General features: G+C 46.3%; 1 protein-coding gene across 3 annotated transcripts in view; it reads left to right on the top strand.

The window, feature by feature from the left end:
- Positions 1-9,378: 9,378 nt before the first annotated feature.
- The window catches only part of LOC140196123 (myoneurin-like), a 137,985-nt gene continuing 125,427 nt past the window's right edge, over positions 9,379-21,936 (top strand). For all 3 annotated transcript variants that reach the window (XM_072254842.1, XM_072254841.1, XM_072254840.1), the window contains exon 1: positions 9,379-9,435. The gene's annotated coding sequence lies outside the window, so the exon portion shown is untranslated. The remainder of the gene's footprint in view (positions 9,436-21,936) is intronic.

Below are 21,936 nucleotides of genomic sequence, written 5' to 3'. Positions count from 1 at the left end.
CTCAGCTAGGACAGTAGAGATGCCAAGCAGGATAGTGCAATGCTCCTCATGTGGGATGTGGAAAGGCAGGGAGACCTCCAGTATCCCTGACCACTACAACTGCGAGAAGTGTATCCAGCTGTAGCTTCGAACAATCCTCACTAAGGAGATGGAATTTGAAATGAATGAACTCTGGATCCCAAGGTGCAGGGCACAGGAAACTGGGTGACAGTCAGCAAGGGGAGAGGGGTTAATCGGCCAGTGCAGAGAACCTTGTGGCCATTCCCCTCAACAACAGGTCTATCACTTTGGAGACTGTTGGTGGGGATGGGGGTGTGGAAAGTCACTGTGTCCAGGACTCCGGAACTGAGTCTGGCGCTGTGAATCAGAAGGGAAGGGGAAGGAGAGGCATGCTGTGCTGAAAGGTGATTAACTATCTAGGAACTGACAGGAGGTTCTGTGGGCAAAAACGAGATTCCCCAATGGTATGTTGCCTCCTGGTGCAGGGTCTGGGACATCATGGATCAAGTCCTCAGCATTCTCACATGGGAGGGTGAACAGCCAGAGACTGGAGTCCATGTAGGTACCAATGACATACTGTAGGTAGGACAAGTGACGAGGTTCTGCACAGGGAGTTCAGGTACTAAGTTAAAGGGCAGGACCTCCAGGGTTGTGATCTCAGGATCCTGTGCTATGTGCTAGTGAGGCCAGAACTAGGAAGATTATACATGTAGTGCCCTGGTTAAGATTTTTTAGAACATAGAATAGAACAGCACAGTACAGGCCCTTCGGCCCACAATGTTGTGCCGACCCTCAAACCCTGCCTCCCATATAAGCCCCCAACTTAAATTCATCCATATATCTGTCTAGTAATCTCTTAAACTTCACTAGTGTATCTGCCTCCACCACTGACTCAGGCAGTGCATTCCACGCACCAACCACTCTCTGAGTAAAAAACCTTCCACTAATATCCCCTTTGAACTTCCCACCCCTCACCTTAAAGCCATGTCCTCTTGTATTGAGCAGTGGTGCCCTGGGGAAGAGGCGCTGGCTATCCACTCTATCTATTCCTCTTATTATCTTGTACAACTCTATCATGTCTCCTCTCATCCTCCTTCTCTCCAAAGAGTAAAGCCCTAGCTCCCTTTATCTCTGATCATAATCCATACTCTCTAAACCAGGCAGCATCCTGGTAAATCTCCTCTGTACCCTTTCCAATGCTTCCACATCCTTCCTATAGTGAGGCAACCAGAACTGGACACAGTACTCCAAGTGTGGCCTAACCAGAGTTTTATAGAGCTGCATCATTACCTCCTGACTCTTAAACTCTATCCCTCGACTTATGGAAGCTAACACCCCATAAGCTTTCTTAACTACCCTATCCACCTGTGAGGCAACTTTCAGGGATCTGTGGACATGTACCCCCAGATCCCTCTGCTCCTCCACACTACCAAGTATCCTGTCATTTACTTTGTACTCTGCCTTGGAGTTTGTCCTTCCAAAGTGTACCACCTCACACTTCTCCAGGTTGAACTCCATCTGCCACTTCTCAGCCCACTTCTGCATCCTATCAATGTCTCTCTGCAATCTTTGACAATCCTCTACACTATCTGCAACACCACCAACCTTTGTGTCATCTGCAAACTTGCCAACCCACCCTTCTACCCCCACATCCAGGTCATTAATAAAAATCACGAAAAGTAGAGGTCCCAGAACAGATCCTTGTGGGACACCACTAGTCACAATCCTCCAATCTGAATGTACTCCCTCCACCACCACCTTCTGCCTTCTGCAGGCAAGCCAATTCTGAATCCACCTGGCCAAACTTCCCTGGATCCCATGCCTTCTAACTTTCTGAATAAGCCTACCATCTGAAACCTTGTCAAATGCCTTACTAAAATCCATATAGATCACATCCACTGCACTACCCTCATCTATATGCCTGGTCACCTCCTCAAAGAACTCTATCAGGCTTGTTAGACACAATCTGCCCTTCACAAAGCCATGCTGACTGTCCCTGATCAGACCATGATTCTCTAAATGCCCATAGATCCTATCTCTAAGAATCTTTTCCAACAGCTTTCCCATCACAGACGTAAGGCTCACTGGTCTATAATTACCCGGACTATCCTTACTACCTTTTTTGAACAAGGGGCAACATTCGCCTCCCTCCAATCCTCCGGTACCATTCCTGTGGACAATGAGGACATAAAGATCCTAGCCAGAGGCTCAGCAATCTCTTTCCTCGCCTTGTGGAGCAGCCTGGGGAATATTCTGTCAGGCCCTGGGGACTTATCTGTCCTAATGTATTTTTAACAACTCCAACACCTCCTCTCCCTTAATATCAATATGCTCCAGAACATCAACCTCACTCATGTTGTCCTCACCATCATCAAGTTCCCTCTCATTGGTGAATACCGAAGAGAAGTATTCATTGAGGATCTCGCTCACTTCCACAGCCTCCAGGCACATCTTCCCACCTTTTTCTCTAATCGGTCCTACCTTCACTCCTGTCATCCTTTTTTTCTTCACATAATTGAAGAATGCCTTGAGGTTTTCCTTTACCCTACTCGCCAAGGCCTCTCATGCCCCCTTCTTGCTCTTCTCAGCCCCTTCTTAAGCTCCTTTCTTGCTTCCCTATATTCCTCAATAGACCCATCTGATCCTTGCTTCCTAAACCTCATGTATGCTGCCTTCTTCCACCTGACTAGATTTTCCACCTCACTTGTCACCCATGGTTCCTTCACCCTACCATTCTTTATCTTTCTCACTGGGACAAATTTATCCCTAACATCTTGCAAGAGATCTCTAAACATCGACCACATGTCCATAGTACACTTCCCTGCAAAAACATCATCCCAATTCACACCCACATGTTCTAGCCTTATAGCCTCATAATTTGCCCTTCCCCAATTAAAAATTTTCCTGTCCTCTCTGATTCTATCCTTTTCCATGATAACGCTAAAGGTCAGGGAGCAGTGGTCACTGTCCCCCAGATGCTCACCCACTGAGAGATCGGTGACCTGATCTGGTTCATTACCTAGTACTAGATCTAGTATGGCATTCCCCCTAGTCGGCCTGTCCACATACTGTGACAGGAATCCATCCTGGACACACTTAGGATTTTTACTGCTAATGCTGTGGGATCTTTCATTTAGTAGCCTTCTGTAAAAGTAGTGTGTTCTGCTGGTAGAATGTTTTGGTTTCAGCTAAAGATAAGGGGTTATGATGTTCAACTTAGTAATGTTGTGTCAGCTAATCAGGATGGTGGAATTGGGAGAAGATTTGTGATGGACACTGGTGGGGTTTGTGGTCTTTTGGTGGGAGATGCAGAGAAGAGAAGGTCAAGAGAGATGACCATAGGATCCGATCTGATGGGAAGATGAGATTACAAGGAGTGATTCGCAAGACAAAGGAGTCCAAGTTGGGAAGTTGTACTGGTGACTGGTGATGAGAATTCAGTGCTGTGAGTAATGGTTCTACGCAACTTTTGGAAGATATGACCTCCAATGTCATGGGCACATTTAGTCTGGTTTAACTGCAATGGGCACTTCTACTTTTATCTTCTTCTCTTAATAACTGTATGATAAAACTGAAATTAATAAATATATTTCTTTTTAACTTTATGCAGAGTACGATCTGTTATTTCTTGCTGACTGATAATTGTGTATGGGCAGTATTTACACAGCATTTGTTCATTCGAGGTTCTGTTAATTGGAACATCCCAACTTTCCTGTTTGGTTGAACCCCAAATCATACCAACCCTAGATGTGTATTGTTTACCAACCCGAGACGTGTATTGTTTATGAAAGGTGGTCTTCTCACTGCCGAATCACGTGGCTGTTAGCAGAGCGGGCGAACGAGCCAAATTTGCAGTGAATTTTACATACAGTTTAACATATGGTTAAGGAGTTGGTGTAGGAGGGAGGGCATAAGAGTTTTAGATCATTGGGCTCCCTTCTAGGGAAGGTGGGACCTGTACAGAAGGGACAGTTGGCACCTGGACTTGAAGGGGACTAATATTCTAGCACAAACAAGAGAAAGATCTGTAGATGCTGGAAATCCAAGCAACACACACAAAATGCTGGAGGAACGCAGCAGGCCAGGCAGCATCTATGGAAAAGAGTACAGTCAACGTCTTAGGCCCAGACCCTTCAGCAGGACTGGGAAAAAAAAGATGAGGAATTGGTTTAAAAGGTAGGGGGAAGGGTGGGAGACTGGGAGGGGGAGGGGTGAAATAAAGAGTTGAGAAGTTGATTGGGCTGAAGAAGGGGGAATATTCTAGCAGGAAAGTTTGTTAATGCTACATGTTGGGGTTGAAACTAGAGTTGCAGGGGGGTGAAAATCAGAGTGCCAGAGATGTTGTGGAGACAGATGTTGGTAAGACCTCAGACAAAACCGGGAATCAAAAGGGTGAGCATGCCTTGACTAGTGTCCTGAGCTGTGTACATTTCAATGCAAGAAGTTTTGTAGGAAAGGTGAATGAGCTCAGGACGTGGATCAATACCTGGAATTAGGATGTTCTCACCACGACTGAGGCTTAGTTGCGGGAGGGCCAGGACAGGCAGCTCAGTATTCTAGGGTTAGGTTAAAATGTGACAGAGTGAGAGGGATTAGAGGAGGAGGGGTGGCAATTCTAGTAAGGTAAAATGTCATGGCAGTGCTACATCAGGACAGAATGGAGAACTTGTTTAGAACATAGAAAATCTACAGCACAATACAGGCCCTTCGGCCCACAATGCTATGCTGAACATATACTTACTTTAGAAATTACCTTGGGTTACCCATAGTCCTCTATTTTTCTAAGCTCCATGTATTTATCCAGGATGATTCTAGAGGTTCGGGATATTTGAGGATTGGAGACAGTTCTGTACTGGGGAGGCTGAGGATGGTTCTGGGGGTTATGGATGTTTCTCTGGGTTGAGGACAGTTCTGGCAGTTGGGTCCAGTTCTGGGGAGGATGGAGACGGTTCTGGGGGATTGTGAATAGTTCATGAGAGGTGGGGACAGTTCTGGGGAGATGGGGATGATTCTGGGGAGAGTTCTGAGGAGGTGGGGATGATTCTGTGGGTTCTTGAATTGACTTCTTACATCCTTCAGATACATGAAGAGTAAAAATCTTTACGTTACATCTCCGTCTAAATGTGCAATGTGCAATCATAGTAATTTATAATAAATAGAACAGTAAATGTAACATAGAATACACTCAAATCAGCGTGAGTTAATCAGTCTGATGGCCTGGTGGAAGAAGCTGTCCCGGAGCCTGTTGGTCCTGGCTTTTATGCTGCGGTACCGTTTCCCGGATGGTAGCAGCTGCAGCAATTTGTGGTTGGGATGACTCAGATCTCCAATGATCCTTCAGGCCCTTTTTACACACCTGTCCTTGTAAATGTCCTGAATCATGGGAAGTTCACAACTACATATGCACTGGACTGTCCACACCACTCTCTGCAGAGTCCTGTAATTAAGGGAGGTACAGTTCCCATACCAGGCAGTGATGCAGCCAGTCAGGATGCTCTCAACTGTGTCCCTGTAGAAAGTTTTTAGGATTTGGGGGCCCATAGCAAACTTCCTGAACCGTCTGAGGTGAAAGAGGCGCTGTTGTGCCTTTTTACCACACAGCTGGTGTGTACAGACCACATGAGGTCCTCGGTGATGTGGATGCTGAGGAACTTAAAACTGTTTACCCCGTCAACCCCAGATCCATTGATGTCAATAGGGGTTAGCCTAACTTCATTCCTCCTGTAATTCACAACCAGCTCCTTTGTTTTTGCGACACTGAGGGAGAGATTGTTTTCTTGATACCACTGTGTCAGAGAGATGACTTCTTCCCTGTAGACCACCTTGTTATTGTTTGAGATAAGGCAAAACAATGTAGTATCGTCGACAAATTTAATTAGCAGATTGGAGCTATGGGTGGTGACACAGTCACGGGTATACAGGGAGTAAAGGAGGGGACTCAGTACACAGTCCTGAGGGGCTCCTGTATTGAGAGTCAGAGGGGTGGAGGTGAGGGAGCCCACTCTTACAACCTGCTGATGATCTGAAGTCCAAGATCCAGCTGCACAAGGCAGGGTCAGGGGCGAGGTCTCTGAGCTTCCTGTCGAGCCTGGATGGAATTATGGTGTTGAATGCCGAACTGTAGTCCAAGAACAGCATTCTCACATAAGTATCCCTCTCCTGCAGATGTGTAAGGATGGTGTGTAGAGCTGTGGCTATTGTGTCATCTGTCGATTGGTTGTGTTGGTAGGTGAATTGTAGGGGGTCCAGTTGGGTTGCTAACATGCTGTAGACGTAGTCCTTGACCAGCCTCTCAAAGCATTTGCTTATTATTGAGGTGAATGCGACAGGACACCAGTCATTCAGACATGTTCAATTCTGGGGAGGTGGGGATGGTTCTGTGAGTTTGAGGTAGTTCTAAGGGTTGGGGACAGTTGTGGGGAGGTGGGGACAGTTCTGGTGAGGTGGGAATGGTTCTGGAGAGGTTGGGACAATTCTGGTGGTTGGGCCCAGTTCTGGAGATGTGTGGACATTTCTGGGGAGGTGGGGATGGTTCTGGGGTTTGGGTACATTTCTTGTGGGGTGGGAACAATTCTGGGGAGGTGGTGGCATCTGGAGAAATGGGGACAGTTCTGGGGAGGTTGGGATGGTTCTGGGGTTTGGGGATAGTTGGGGGTGAGGACAATTCAGGGGAGGTGGTGTGGTTTTGTGAGTTTGAGAGAGTTTGAAGGTTGGAGTCAGTTTTGGGGAAGTTCGAGTAAGTTCTGGGGATGTAGAAGGAATCCTGGGGAGGTGGGGACATTTCTGGGGGAATAGGGACAGTTCTAGGGAGGTTGGGGACAGTTCTGGGGAGATGGGGATGGTTCTGGGTGTTGGGCCCATTTCTGGAAGAGTGGTGACAGTTCCGGGTAGGTGGGGACATATCTGAGCAGATGGAAACAGTACTGTGAGTTGGAGATAGTTCTGAGGGTTGGGGACAGTTTTGGGGAAGTTTGGGAAAGTTCTGGGGAGGTGGGGACAGTTTTGGGGAAGTGGGGATGGTTCTGGGGAGGTGGAGATTGTTCTGAGGATTGGGGACAGTCCTGGGGAGGTTGGCAACATTTCTGGGAGGATGGAAACAGTCCTGGGGAGGTGCAGACAGTTCTAGGGAGGTTGGGGACATTTCTGGGGAGGTGGGGACAGTTCTGGATGTTGGGCCCATTTCTGGAGAAGTAGGGACAGTTTTGGATACGTGGGGAAGGTTCTGTGAGTTGGAGATAGTTCTGAGGGTTGGGGACAGTTTTCGGGAAAGTTCTGCGGAAGTGGGGATGGGAACAGTTCTGGGGAGGTACTATAGTAATATGAGCTGAAAATGGTCCTAAGAGTTGGGGTCGGATTTGGGGAGGTTCACAAAATTCTGGGGAGGTTTGGGACAGTTCCGGGGAGGTTCGGGGACAGTTCCGGGGAGGTTCGGGGACAGTCCTGGGAAGGTTCGGGGACAGTTGGGGGGGGTGGGGACAGTTCCGAGGAGGTGAGAACAGTTCCGGGGAGGTTTGGGGAAAGTTCCGGGGAGGTTCGGAGACAGTTCCAGGGAGATGGGGACATTTTTGGGAAGGGTGGATGGTTCTGGGGTTAGGGTACAGTTCTGGAGAGGTTGGGAAAGTTCTGTGCAAGGTGGACGTTTCAGGGGTTTGTGGACAGTTCAGGGGAGGTGGGGACAGTTCCTGTACTCTCTCCGTCCCTCTGTTCCGCGGTCTCTCCCTCCCTCTGTTCCGCGCTCTCTCCCTCCCTCTGTTCCGCGCTCTCTCCCTCACTCTGTTCTGCACTCTCTCCCTCCCTCTGTTCGGCGCTCTCTCCCTCACGCCGTTCCGCGCTCTCTCCCTCACTCTGTTCCGTGCACTCTCCCTCCCTCTGTTCCGTGCTCTCTCCCTCACTCTGTTCTGCACTCTCCCCCTCGCTCTCTCCCTCCCTCTGTTCGGTACTCTCTCCCTCACGCTGTTCCGTGCTCTCTCCCTCCCTCTCCCTCCTACCTTCAGTCACACACCACCCTCACTCCCGCACCCCCTCCATCCCCTTACCCTGCACTCTCTCACTCCTCTCCCTCTCTCCTGCACACTCCAATTCCTTCCTCTCCCCCTCACTCCCACACCCCCTCCATCTCCCCCTCTCTTCTGCACTCCCTTCCACGCTTTCTCCCTCCCTCTAGCAATCTCTCCCTTCCTCCCTCCCTCTCGCAAACCCCCCCTCCTTCACTATCCCAAGCCGCCTCTGTCACCTGCACTCCCTCCCAACCCCAATCTCTCTCACATTCACTCCCTCCCTCTCTCCTGCACTCTTTCCTTCCGTCTCCCCCTCTTCTGCACTCTCTCCCTCCCTCCTTCACACTCTCTGCCACCTTCCCATTCTCCCATACTCTCTCCCTCCCTTCCTCTTTCCTGCACTCCCCCTCCCTCCTTCAGCCCCGCACTCCAGCAACCCTCCATCTCTCCCTCATTCCCCTTCTCTCCCACACTTCCTCCCACCCACCCTCTCTCCTGTACTCTCTTCCCCCTCACAATCTCTCTCTTCCTCCCTCTCTCCCCTCCTTCCTGCACTCCCTCCCATACTCCCTCCCACCCATCTCTCCAGCACTATCTAGCTCCCTCCCTCCCACACTATCTCTCTCCCCTTTCCCGCACTCCCTCCCATCGATCTCTCTTCCGCTCCCTCCCTCTCCCCTGTACTCCCACTCTCCCTCCTGCACTCTTTCTTGCTGCCTCTCCTTCCCCCCTTCTCCCACGCACTCTCCCTTTTTGCAATCTCTCCTGCACTCTATTTGTTCCTCCTGCACTCTCACCCTCCCTCTCGCAATCTCTCCCTCACTGTCCCAACCCACCTCTCACCTGCACTCCCTTCCAAACCCACTCTCTCCTGCATTCACTCCCATCCTCTCACAATCTCTCCCTCCCTCTCCCCTGCACTCCCCCTTTCACATTCTCTCCCTCCATAGCTCTGTCACGCACTCTCTCCCTTCCTCCCTCACTCTTTCCATCCCTCCCTCTCGCACTCCCCTCTCTCCCTCCCTCCTTCAGCACCGCATTCCCTCCTCACTCCCGCACCTCCTCTCTCCCTCCCTCCTTCCCGTACTGTCTCTCGGCTCTCTCCTGAACTCATTCCCACCCATCTCTCTCCCTCCCTCTCAAACTGTCACTCCCTTTCCCTCAATGTATCCCTCACTCCCTACCCTCAACGTATCCCTCACTCCCATAGTCACAGTCATACTTTATTGATCCCGGGGGAAATTGTTTGAATTATCCCTCACTGCCCTTCCCTCTGTCTCCATTCCTCCGTATCCCTCTCCCTCCTTACCCTCCTGTATGCCCCCTCTCCCTCCCCTCCGTCTCCTCCCGCTGGGAGCGGTGCTCTGCGCAGGCGCGGCCCGGAGCGGGGGTCATCCTGCGTGACGTCACCGGGAATAGCGGCCTGAGACTCGGAGAGGTGAGAGAGGGAGCAGGGGAAGGGAAAGGGAAAGGGATTAAGTGATTTTCTTTTTAAATGTTGGTCAGACATTTTCAGATCGTTTTATCTGCTGACGGTGCAGTGCGGAATGGCGGCAGGAATATAAATTACATAGTCCGGAAAATGCAGGAAGCTATTGATGAAGTAGGAGAGTGGGACTCTGGTGGGGGCTTAAATTTTCTGGTTTAAAGAGTCAAGTTATTTGTTTTTATCAAAGGAACATTACACCCACAATTGATCTCAAGTTATATGTTAAATTTCTTAAAGAAGAGTGAGTGGTAAAGTTGATAAGTTTGTGAATAGACGCAAGGCTACCATAGCAGATGAATGTGAATAAAATTCTCGGGAAATGTTAAAAACGTCCTTAATATACTCAGGTGCTTAGCTGGTTGTGATCGGGGTGGGAGCAGGTGGTCACTTAAACAAGTATACATTGCTTGAATCAGATCTGTCTTTGATTATGGATGTATTGCTTGTGGGTCAGCTTCACTAGCGCTTTTAAACCCCTTGATAAAGTTCAAGCTGAAGCATTCAGTTCCTCTCGTGATGCTGTTAAATCACTGTTAGAAATGGGTGAAGTACAGTTGCAAGAAAAGGTTTGTGAACCCTTTGCAATTACCTGGTTCTCTGCATTAATTACTCATAAGATGTGGTTTGATCTTCATCTAAGTTACAATTATAGGCAAACACAATCTGCCTAAACTAATAACACAATTGTTCTTTTCACATCTTTATAATACTGTAAGATATAGGAGCAGAATTAGGCCATTTGGCCCACCCAGTCTGCTCTGCCATTTCATCATGGCTGATCCAATTTTCCTCTCAGCCCCAGTCTCCTGCCTTCTCCCCGTATCCCTTCATTCCCTGAACATATTGTTTAATCATTCACAGTCCAGGCTGGGAAAAGTGTGAGAACCCTTCTATTTAATAACTGGTAGAATCACCTTTATCAGCAATAACCTCCACCAAACATTTCCTGTAGCTGCTGATCAGACTTGCACAGCAGCGAGGAGCAATTTTAGACCATTCCTCAGAATCAGGTTTAATATTTCTGGCATATGTCATGAAATTTGTTAAATTACTAGCAGCAGTTCAATGTAATATATGATATAGTAAAAAAGTATATCAGTTACTGGAAGTATATATGTACATTAAATTAAAATTACTGCAAAACGGAAATAATAAAAGTGAGATAGTGTTCATGTGTTCAATGTCCATTTAGGAATCAGATGGCAGAGGGAAAGAAACTGTTCCTGAATCGCCGAGTGTGTGCCTTCAGGCCTCTATACCCCTTCCTGATGATAACAGTGAGAAGAGGATATGTCCTGGGTTAATGGGGTCCTTAATGATGCATGCCACCTTTCTAAGGCAGCACTCCTTGAAGGTGTCTTGGATACTATGGAGACTAGTACTGAAGCTGAATTTAACAACTTTCTGTAGCTTCTTTAGATCCTGTGCAGTAAGCCACCACCTTCCCCTCACCACCATACCAGACAATGATGTAGCCAGTCAGAATGGTACATCTGTAGAAGTTTTCAAGTGTTTTAGTGACAAACCAGACCTTCTCAAACTCCAAATGAAATATAGCCGCTGACTTACCTTTTATAGCTACATCAATATATTGTGACCAGATTAGATCCTCAGAGATCTTGATACCCAGGAACTGATCCCTCTGTGAGGATTGGTTGGTGATTGTTTGTCCTGCCCTTTCTGAAGTGCACAATCTGCTCTTAGGTCTGACTGACACTGAGTGCACAGTTCATGCTGCTACACCACTCAACCAGCTCTCCGTCTGAGATTCTGCCAAGAATTGTTGTATCATCAGCAAATTTATAGATGGCATTTGAGCTATGCTGGGCCACTCAGTCATGGGTATAGTCGTAGTCATACTTTATTGTTCCCGGGGGAAATTGGTTTTCGTTACAGTTGCACCATAAATAATTAAATAGTAATAAAACCATAAATAGTTAAATAATAATGTGTAAATTAAGCTGGGAGGTAAGTCCAGGACCAGCCTATTGGCTCAGGGTGTCTGACCCTCCAAGGGAGGAGTTGTAAAGTTTGATGGCCACAGGCAGGAATGACCTCCTATGACGCTCTGTGTTGCATCTGGGTGGAATGAGTCTCTGACTGAATGTACTCCTGTGCCCAACCAGTACATTAAAAATTGTGGCTTTGGAAATCGTGGACGCATTGGTAATCATTTTCCAATGTTCTATAGATTCAGGGTCAGTTCCTGTAGATTGGACGGTGGCTAATGTTGTCCCCCTCTTCAAGAAGGGAGGAAGAGAGAAAACAGGGAATTATAGACCGGTTAGCCTGACGTCAGTGGTGGGAAAGATGCTGGAGTCAATTATAAAAGATGAAATTATGACACATCTGGATAGTAGTAACAGGATTGGTCTGAGTCAGCATGGATTTATGAAGGGAAAATCGTGATTGACTTATCTTCTGGAATTTTTTGAGGATGTAACTATGAAAATGGACAAGGGAGAGCCAGTGGATGTAGTGTACCTGGACTTTCAGAAAGCCTTTGATAAAGTCCCACATAGGAGATTAGTGGGGAAAATTAGGGCACATGGTATTGGGGAAAGAATACTGACATGGATTGAAAATCGGCTGCATGACAGAAAACAAAGAGTAGGGATTAACGGGTCCCTTTCAGAATAGAAACATAGAAACATAGAAAATAGGTGCAGGAGTAGGCCATTCAGCCCTTCGAGCCTGCACTGCCATTTATTATGATCATGGCTGATCATCCAACTCAGAACCCCACCCCAGCCTTCCCTCCATACACACTGACCCCCGTAGCCACAAGGGCCATATCTAACTCCCTCTTAAATATAGCCAATGAACTGGCCTCAACTGTTTCCTGTGGCAGAGAATTCCACAGATTCACCACTCTCTGTGTGAAGAAGTTTTTCCTAATCTCGGTCCTAAAAGGCTTCCCCTCTATCCTCAAACTGTGGCCCCTCGTTCTGGACTTCCCCAACATCGGGAACAATCTTCCTGCATCGAGCCTGTCCAATCCCTTTAGGATCTTATACGTTTCAATCAGATCCCCCCTCAATCTTCTAAATTCCAACGAGTACAAGCCCAGTTCATCCAGTCTTTCTTCATATGAAAGTCCTGCCATCCCAGGAATCAATCTGGTGAACCTTCTTTGTACTCCCTCTATGGCAAGGATGTCTTTCCTCAGATTAGGGGACCAAAACTGCACACAATACTCCAGGTGTGGTCTCACCAAGGCCTTGTACAACTGCAGTAGTACCTCCCTGCTCCTGTACTCGAATCCTCTCGCTATAAATGCCAGCATACCATTCGCCCTTTTCACCGCCTGCTGTACCTGCATGCCCACTTTCAATGACTGGTGTATAATGACACCCAGGTCTCGTTGCACCTCCCCTTTTCCTAATTGGCCACCATTCAGATAATAATCTGTTTTCCTATTTTTGCCACCAAAGTGGATAACTTCACATTTATCCACATTAAATTGCATCTGCCATGAATTTGCCCACTCACCCAACCTATCCAAGTCACCCTGCATCCTCTTAGCATCCTCCTCACAGCTAACACTGCCACCCAGCTTCGTGTCATCCGCAAACTTGGAGATGCCGCATTTAATTCCCTCATCCAAGTCATTAATATATATTGTAAACAACTGGGGCCCCAGCACTGAGCCTTGCGGTACCCCACTAGTCACCACCTGCCATTCTGAAAAGGTCCCGTTTATTCTCATTCTTTGCTTCCTGTCTGCTAACCAATTCTCCACCCACACCAATACCTTACCACTAATACCGTGTGCTTTAAGTTTGCACACTAATCTCCTGTGTGGGACCTTGTCAAAAGCCTTTTGAAAATCCAAATATACCACATCCACTGGTTCTCCCCTATCCACTCTACTAGTTACATCCTCAAAAAATTCTATGAGATTCGTCAGACATGATTTTCCTTTCACAAATCCATGCTGACTTTGTCTGATGATTTCACCGCTTTCCAAATGTGCTGTTATCACATCCTTGATAACTGACTCCAGCAGTTTCCCCACCACCAACGTTAGGCTAACCGGTCTATAATTCCCCGGTTTCTCTCTCCCTGCTTTTTTAAAAAGTGGAGTTACATTAGCCACCCTCCAATCCTCAGGAACTAGTCCAGAATCTAACGAGTTTTGAAAAATTATCACTAATGCATCCACTATTTCTTGGGCTACTTCCTTAAGCACTCTAGGATGCAGACCATTTGGCCCTGGGGATTTATCTGCCTTCAATCCCTTCAATTTACCTAACACCACTTCCCTACTAACATGTATTTCGCTCAGTTCCTCCATCTCACTGGACCCTCTGTCCCCTACTATTTCTGGAAGATTATTTATGTCCTCCTTAGTGAAGACAGAACCAAAGTAATTATTCAATTGGTCTGCCATGTCCTTGCTCCCCATAATCAATTCACCTGTTTCTGTCTGCGGGGGACCTACATTTGTCTTTACCAGTCTTCTCCTTTTTACATATCTATAAAAGCTTTTACAGTCCGTTTTTATGTTCCCTGCCAGTTTTCTCTCATAATCTTTTTTCCCCTTCCTAATTAAGCCCTTTGTCCTCCTCTGCTGAACTCTGAATTTCTCCCAGTCCTCAGGTGAGCCACTTTCTCTGGCTAATTTGTATGTTTCTTCTTTGGAATTGATACTATCCCTAATTTCTCTTGTCAGCCACGGGTGCACTACCTTCCTTGATTTATTCTTTTGCCAAACTGGGATGAACAATTGTTGTAGTTCATCCATGCAACCTTTAAATGCTTGCCATTGCATATCCACCGTCAATCCCTTAAGTGTCATTTGCCAGTCTATCTTAGCTAATTCACGTCTCATACCTTCAAAGTTACCCCTCTTTAAGTTCAGAAGCTTTGTTTCTGAATTAACTCTGTCACTCTCCATCTTAATGAAGAATTCTACCATATTATGGTCACTCTTACCCAAGGGGCCTCTCACGACAAGATTGCTAATTAACCCTTCGTCATTGCTCAAAACCCAGTCCAGAATAGCCTGCTCTCTAGTTGGTTCCTCGACAAGTTGGTTCAAAAAACCATCCCGCATACATTCCAAGAAATCCTCTTCCTCAGCACCTTTACCAATTTGGTTCACCCAATCTACATGTAGATTGAAGTCACCCATTATAATTGCTGTTCCTTTATTGCACACATTTCTAATTTCCTGTTTAATACCATCTCCGACCTCACTACTGCTGTTAGGTGGCCTGTACACAACTCCCACCAGCGTCTTCTGCCCCTTAGTGTTACGCAGGTGGTGACCAGTGGGGTACCGCAGAGTTCAGTGCTGGGACTGCAGCTGTTTACAATATATATTAATGATTTAGATGAGGGAATTAAAAGTAACATTAGCAAATTTGCTGATGACACAAAGCTGGGTGGCCGTGTGAAATGTGAGGAGGATGTTATGAGAATGCAGGGTGACTTGGACAGGCTGGGTGAGTGGGCAGATGCATGGCAGATGCAGTTTAATGTGGATAAATGTGAGGTTATCCACTTTGGTGGTAAGAACGGGAAGGCAGGTTATTATCTAAATGGAGTCAAGTTAGGAAAAGAGGAAGCACAACGAGATCTAGGTGTTCTTGTGCATCAGTCACTGAAAGCAAGCATGCAAGTACAGCAGGCAGTGAAGAAAGCTAATGACATGCTGGCCTTCATAACAAGGGGAATTAAGTATAAGAGCAAAGAGGTCTTTCTGCAGCTGTACAGGGCCCTGGTGAGACCACACCTGGAGTACTGTGTGCAGTTTTGGTCTCCAAATTTGAGGAAGGACATTCTTGCTATTGAGGGAGGGCAGCATAGGTTCACAAGGTTAATTCCCGGGATGGCGGGACTGTCATATGTCGAAAGAGTGGAGTGACTGGGCTTGTATACTTTGGAATTTAGAAGACTGAGAGGGGATCTTATTGAAACATATAAGATTATTAAGGGATTGGACACGCTGGAGGCAGGAAGCATGTTCCCGCTGATGGGTGAGTCCAGAACCAGAGACCACAGTTTAAGAATAAGGGGTAGGCCATTTAGAATAGAGTTGAGGAAAAACTTTTTCACCCAGAGAGTGGTGGATATATGGAATGCTGTGACCCAGAAGGCTGTGGAGGCCAAGTCTCTGTATGCTTTCAAAAAAGAGATGGATCGAGCTCTTAAAGATTATGGGGATCAAAGGTTATGGAGATAAGGCAGGAATCAAAGGTTATGGGGATAAGGCAGGAACTGGATACTGATTGTGGATGATCAGCCATGATCACAGTGAATGGTGGTGCTGGCTCGAAGGGCCGAATGGCCTACTCCTGCACCTATTGTCTATTATGTAGTGGATGGGAGACATTGTCCAAGATGGCATGCAACTTGGACAGCATCCTCTTTTCAGACGCCACTGTCAGAGAGTGCAGTTCCATCCCCACAACATCACTGGCCTTACAAATGAGTTTGTTGATTCTGTTGGTGTCTGCCACCCTCAGCCTGCTAACCCAGCAGACAACAGCAAACATGATCGCGCTGGCCACCACAGACTCGTAGAACATCCTCAGCATCGTCCGGCAGATGTTAAAGGACCTCAGTCTCCTCAGGAAATAAAGACGGCTCTGACCCTTCTTGTAGACAGCCTCAGTGTTCTTTGACCAGTCCAGTTTATTGTCAATTCGTATCCCCAGGTATTTGTAATCCTCCACTATGTCCGCACTGACCCCCTGGATGGAAACAGGGGTCCTCAGGTCTACGACCAGCTCCTTAGTCTTTTTCATGTTAAGCTGCAGATCATTCTGCTCACACCGTGTGACAAAGTTTCCTACCGTAGCCCTGTGCTCAACCTCATCTCCCTTGCTGATGCATCCAACTATGGCAGAGTCATCCGAAAACTTCTGAAGTTGACAAGACTCTGTGCAGTAGTTGAAGTCTGAGGTGTAAATGGTGAAGAGAAAGGGAGAAATAGAGAGAGTAGAGAAGTGGGCTAAGCATACAAACCTGAGGTGCACTAGTATTAATTGTCAGCGAGGAGGAGATACTTTATTACCAATCCACACAGATTGTGGCTTTCTGGTTAGGAAGTCGAGGATCCAATTGCACAGGGGAGTACAGAGGCCAGGTTCCATAGCTTTTCGATCAGGACTGTAAGAATGATGGTGAGCTATAGTCAATGAAGAGCATCCAACATAGGTGTTTGTATTGCTCGGGCGTTCCAAGGCCATGTGAAAGCTATTAAGATTGCACCTGCTGTAGACCAATTGTGCCAGCGGTCCCCAAGCACGGGACCGCAGACCGGTACCAGGCCACAAAGCTTGTGCTACCGGGCCGTGAGGAAACAATATGACTTAACGATATGAGTCAGCTGCACCTTTGCTCATTTCCTGTCACGCACTGTTGAACTTGAACACCCCCCCTGTTGGCTGGTCCGCAAGAATATTGTCAATATTAAACCGATCCGTGGTGCAATAAAGGTTGGGAATCCCTGGATTGTGGTGGTAGGCAAATTGCAGTGTCTTTGCTGAGGCAGGAGCTGATTGTCACCATGAACAACCTCTCAAAGCATTTCATCACTGTAGATGTGAGTGCTGCTGGAGGATTATCATAAAGGCAGCTCACATACTGTTCTTGGGTACTGGTATAATTGTTGCCCTCTTGAAGCAAGTGAGAACTTCTGACCATAGCAGTGAGAGGTTGAAAATGTACTTGAAGCCACTTGGTTGGCACAAGTTTTCAGAGCCTAACCAGGCTCCATACAAAGCTGTTGTAGTTCATCAATATTTCTGGAATACCCCACATGAATAGCCCTCTTCTGGTCATGCCACAATGTTTCTCTGGAGAGCAGTAGCTTCCTTTGTGGTGCCTTTCCATGAACACCATTCTTGTGTTTTTGTGTTTTTCTAATCGTGGGCACATGGACAGAGACTTTTGCAAATTCTAGTGATTTTTGCAGATTTTGTTGCTGTTATCCTTAGGTTCTTTTTTACTGCCTTCGGCATTGCACGTTGTGCTCGGTGTGATCTTAGTAGGACACCCACTCCTAGGAAGAGTAGCAACAATACTGAAATGCCTCATTTTGTAGAAAATTTCTCATATTGATGGACTGATACAAAAATCTTTGGAAATGCTTTTGTAGCCTTTTCCAGCTTCATGTATCTCTACAGTTCTTCTTCTAAGGTCCTCTGAAAGTTGTTTTGATTGAGTCATGGTGCACATAAAGAGATCTTTCTGAGAAGAACAGGCTTTGTCAGAGACCTGACTTAGTATGTCTTTTTTGCAGGGCAGGGCACCTCTATATAATAAGACCATAAGATATGGGAGCAGAATTAGGCCATTTGGCCTATTGAGACTGCTCCACCATTTCATTTCATCATGGCTGATCCAATTTTCCTCTCAGCCCCAATACCCTGCCTTCCCCCTGTATCCCTTCATGTCCTGACCAATCAAGAATTTATCAACCCTTGCCTTAAATATACATAAAGACTTGGCCTCCGCAGCTGCCTGTGGTAAAGGATTCCACAGATTCACCACTCTTTGGCTAAAGAAATTCCTCCTCATCTTCGTTCTAAATGGACACCCCTTTGTTCTGAAGCTGTGTTTGCTGGTCTCAGACTCTCCCACCATGGGAAACATCCTCAACACATCCACTCCATCAAGGCCTTTCACCATTCGACAGGTTTCAATGAAGTCACCTCTCATTCTTCTGAAATCGTGAATACAGGCCCAGAGCCATCATATACTCTTCATTTTACAAGCCATTCAATCCCTGAACCTCCTCTGAACTGTCTCCAGTTTCAGCACGCCTTTTCTAGGATAAGGAGCCCAAAACTGCTCCCAGTACTCCAAATGAGGCCTCACCAGTGCTTTATAAAATCTCAAGTCCATTCTTTCTTTTATATACAAGTCCTCTTGAATTAAGTGCTAACATTACATTTGCCTTCCTCAGCACAGACTCAACCTGCAAATTAACCTTTAGGGAATCCTTTGTACCTCAGAATTTTTGTATTTTCTCTTAGTCTGACCTTTCATTTCTTCTACCAACATGCGTGACCATACACTTCCCAGCACTGCCTTCTATCTGCCACTTCTTTGCCTATTCTATCTGTCAACCGATTCTCTAAGATTTTCTCTTGAGGAAACCATGCTGACTATGGCCTATTTTATCATTATGCCTTCAAGTATCCTGAGACCTCATCTTTAATAATCAACTCCAACATCTTCCCAACCACTGAGGTCAGACTAACTGGCTTATAGTTTCCTTTCTTCTACTTCTCTCCCTTCTTGAACAGTGGAGTGACATTTGCAATTTTCCAGTCTTCAGAACCATTCCAGAATCTAGTGATTCTTGAAAGACAGTTACTAATGCCTCCATAATCTCTTCATCCAGAATGCTGGGGTGTACCCCATCTGGTCTGGGTGACTTATCTGCCTTCAGACCTTTCGGCTTCCAAAGAACCTTCTCTCTAGTAATGACAACTTCACACACTTCATGACCCCTGACATCAGGAACTTCCACCATACTGCTAGTGTCTTTCATAGTGAAGACTGATGCAAAATAATTGTTCAGTTTGTCTGCACTTTCCTTGCCCCCGTTACTACCTCTCCAGCATCATTTTTCAGCGGTTTGATATTCACTCTCACGTCTCTCTTACACTTATGTATCTGAAGAAACTTTTGGTATCCTCTTTAGTATTCCACCTTTACCTTCTTCATAACTTTTTTTAGTTGCCTTTTTTATTTTTAAAAGCTTCCCAATTGTCTAACTTCCCACTGCTTTTTGCTATATTTTATGCCCTCTCTTTGGCTTTTATGTTGGGTTTGACTTCTCTTGTTAACCATGGTTGTGTCATCTTGCTTTAAGAATATTATTTTCTCTTTGGGACGTATAGATCCCATGCCTTCTGAATTGCCTCCAGAAATTATGTGGGTATTTGCATTGTCCTGGTGATCCAAGGCTGTGTGGAAAGGTTGAGATCGCACCTGCTGTAGACCTATTGTGTTGATAGGCAAATTGCAGGTGAATCCAGGTCTTTTGTGAGATAGGTGTCGATTCTAGCCATAACCAACTTCTGAAATCATTTCATTTCTGTAGATGTAAGCGATGCTGGACAATAGTCATTGAAGCAGCTCACACTGCACTTCTTGGGCACTGGTATAATTGTTGCCCTTTTGAAGCAGGTGGTAACTTCCGACTGTAGAAGTGAGTTTTCAGAGCCTTACCTTGAAAGACAGCCTGACGTGGGCCTCTGAGACAGAGATCTCAGGGTCATCGGATACTGCAGGGACCTTCACAGCTTTGGTTTTACTCTCCCTTTCAAAGATAGCATAAGTGGCATCGTGCTCGTCTAGTGCTGAAGCATTACTGCCATTCATGATGTTGGGTTTTGCTTTGTAAGAAGTAATGTCCTGCAAACCCTGCCAGAGTTGACATGTTTCTAATGTCACCTCCAACTTCTCCCAGAATTGTCTCTTGGCTCTTGAAATATCCCTCCGTAAGTGGTAACTGGTTTTCTTATACAGACCTGGGTCACCAGACTTAAATGCCACAGATATAGCCCTCAGCAAACTACAGACCTCCTGGTTCATCCATGGCTTTTGGTTTGGGAATGTTCAGCAAGTTTTCATAGGCACAAACTCATCCACACAGGTTTCTGCAGAATCTGGAAATCCAGAGGAGTGAGGTTATTAGTGATCTTGCAGACAATACAGAAACTGGCAGAGTTGCGATGAGAAACATTATCAGGGGATTCTGCAGGGTGTAGATCAGTTGGAATTCAGAGCAGGGAAACGGTAGTTGGACTTCAATCTGAACAGGTGAAAGGTGTTGCACTTTGGGAGGTCAAATGTAAGGAGCACATACAGAGTGAATTTGGGGTGCATCTGCATTGCTTGTCTTAAATTGGCAACACAAGTAGATAACCTGGTCAAGGCAGTTTACAGGGAGGGTGTCTAGTATAAGAGTTGGGGAGTCTTGAGGCAGCTGTGTAAAACTTTTCTTAGACCACATTTGGAGTACAGTGGATTCAGGTTAATTAGGCCATCGGTTAATTAGGGCAGCTGAAATTAATTGAGAAAATAGCCAGGATTTCCTTTGTTTCTTTGGGACAGTATGCTGCTTAATTAGGACAGGAGACCTCTAGCTAGTGTCAGTTGTGTGAGTTTGTTAGACACAACGCCATGCTTCAGTTTTTAAGTAGTATCCGTTGCGTCTGTTTGTGTTCCAAAGCAGTGATTTTTGTCGCTGACAGTTGGCGAGAATTAAGCAGTGAGATAATTTGGAAACGCAAACACAAAATCTGCAGACGCTGGAAATTCAAGCAACACATCAAAGTTGCTGGTGAACGCAGCAGGCCAGGCAGCATCTCGGCCCGAAACGTCGACTGTACCTCTTCCTGGAGATGCTGCCTGGCCTGCTGCGTTCACCAGCAAGAGTGAAAGTGAAACAATTTCACTATTTCAACAAGTTAGAAACTATGAAGAATTTGAAGATATCAGGAATCATCTGAATGTTACAATGAAAATGAAGATCTGGAGGATGCAATCATCAGTAGCATTGTATGAAGGCAGTCCATTATCTGCACTAGGTGTTTGCTAATTCTGTTCATTCACAGTCAAGAGAATGTGAACGGATGAATTCTTCTGTCGATGAATATTAGGAATTAATACTCAGTTTTAAGGTACTGTAGTAGTATTGGTAATGTTCCAATTTGTTCTGCATTAGCTGTCCCAAATCTACAGTATACTACTAATTCCTACGATTTCCTTAACATTTTCTGTTCAAGTAGCTGATTGTCACATCAGATACAATAGACTGACCCTTCTGAACATTGGGAAAATGGCATTTACCCTCTTGTGTGCTGCCTTTCCTACACTGGGATCCCCTGCTTGCGTGATCCATGGGAGACTCATCTCTTACACCGCCACTACCTCGGAAGAAGGGCCAACGTCCAAGTGAGGCTAAGATGGCATGCAAATTGACCACCACTCCCTAGCATACTCCTGGCTAATGTTCAGTTCCTGGATAAAAAACTTTGTGAATATTGTCTATTGAAATGGGAGCCAGAATTGCCTATCAGCGGGAAACAAAGGAGTGCAGGCCCTACTGGCTGCCTAGGGAGTTCACGGGTGTTATCATCACAGCAGTGTACATTCTGCTGCGGGCTGATACTGACGTGGCTCTCAAGGAACTGTACGAGGCATCAACACGCTGGAGACTGCACACCCAGAGGCTGCCTTCATCGTCGCCGGAGACTTTAATCGAGTGTCTCTGAAGTTTTGTTAGCACATCCAGGTGAGTACTCGTGGAGATAACACACTTGACCACTGTTACGCTCCCTTTGCCCAGCTTTTGGAAAATCAGATCACTCTTCGATCCTGCTTTTGCTAATGTACAGGCAGAAGCTGAAACACGAGGCAGCCATGGTTGAAATCATCCTTTGTTGGTCTGACCAATCGGCCTGCTTGCTGCAGGACTGC

The sequence above is a fragment of the Mobula birostris genome, chromosome 4 (genome assembly GCF_030028105.1).
Source record: "Mobula birostris isolate sMobBir1 chromosome 4, sMobBir1.hap1, whole genome shotgun sequence".
NCBI lineage: Eukaryota > Metazoa > Chordata > Chondrichthyes > Myliobatiformes > Myliobatidae > Mobula > Mobula birostris.
The sequence above is the reverse complement of the archived record's forward strand: the minus strand, read 5'-3'. Positions and strand labels throughout refer to the sequence as shown.